Here is a 1,378-nt window from a genome sequence, read left to right as displayed (position 1 = left end):
CATTCAACTAAATCAAAAAGTAAACTCAAATACAAAGCGAACAAAGATAAACCATCCCACTTCCATTGCGCTCGCAAACGCATACACACACAAACACACACGCACACAAACACACAACACACACACACACACACACACACACACACACAAACACACACACCTCCACTTTTACATACACACACATATATTCACACAGAGTTGAAACGGTGTTTGATTTATTTTTTCCGCGTACAATTTTCATCATCCCGCTACCAAGTATGACATCACCCTTCCTTCCTTATTCATCTATTACCCCTTCTTTTCTCATTCATTAAACACAAGAGTATTATTATAGATTATCTCGGTAACCATGGGAGCTATGAAAAAAATATGGCATCACCCGTTCCTTCCTTATTCATCTATCACCACCTCCCTTCTCATTCATAAACACAAGAGTATTATTATAGTAGATTATCTTGGTAACCATGGGAGCTGTGAAAAAAAACAAAGCCCAGCATCACCACTGGATCATTCTACACATCTGTGTAATTTTTCGTGCAATTCCACCCAGCCGTTTGACCATGAATCCCAAGACAAGAAAGAATCGCCCATGTCCAATTTATATGTATAGATTTATTAAAGGGAAGGGGTCACTCTCACTTTATTACGAATAAATCATACAAAGAGAGTAGCGAAAAAACATCGGAAATGTGTATTCACACAGGATTTGAAAAGGCTATGTGTGTTTTGTTGATATTTCCTGTTATTTGATATCAAGGTATCGTTATGAGCTTTAAGAAGGCATTTACATAGATGAGGGCATGGAAAAAATAAATTCTGTGACCCTATTCAATATTTTTGGTCTGATATTTCGTGGTCAATAGCTTTTCCAAGATGCATGTTCGCACTTTATCTAAGAGTCACCATTTGATAACATGGCGGCTCTTAGTATTTTTCTAATAACTTTGTTAGTTTTGTATTTAAAAGTAACGTAAATCTGACGTCTAACTTCTAATCGATTGTGTAAAACAACTCCAGGACCGAAAATATATTTGTGAAGTCATCAAATCGAATAAAATTCTTGGTGCATAATAAAATTGTAAATAATGAAAACAAAAATCAAGTGTATTGTAGGATATTTTTTCTGTTGATAGTGTGTGTGTGTGTGTGTGTGCGTGTGTGTGTGTGCGAGCGTGTGTGTATGTGTGTGCGTGTGTGTGTGTGTGCGTATGTGCGTGTGTGTGTGTTGTGTATGTGCCATTCTTGTGCTTGTACTTTGAGGCTTCCCAGTTCAACAAGTCATTCGTGTGAATGCTCTTCTGATTACTTCAGGTTTACTAGAGTGACTTCTGTCCTCGTAACAGAACACTCACGCGCCGTTTTTGATGTGGGACAGCAC

The sequence above is a fragment of the Octopus sinensis genome, linkage group LG3 (assembly GCF_006345805.1).
Source record: "Octopus sinensis linkage group LG3, ASM634580v1, whole genome shotgun sequence".
Classification (NCBI taxonomy): Eukaryota; Metazoa; Mollusca; class Cephalopoda; order Octopoda; family Octopodidae; genus Octopus; species Octopus sinensis.
Note: the sequence above shows the minus strand (reverse complement) of the source record.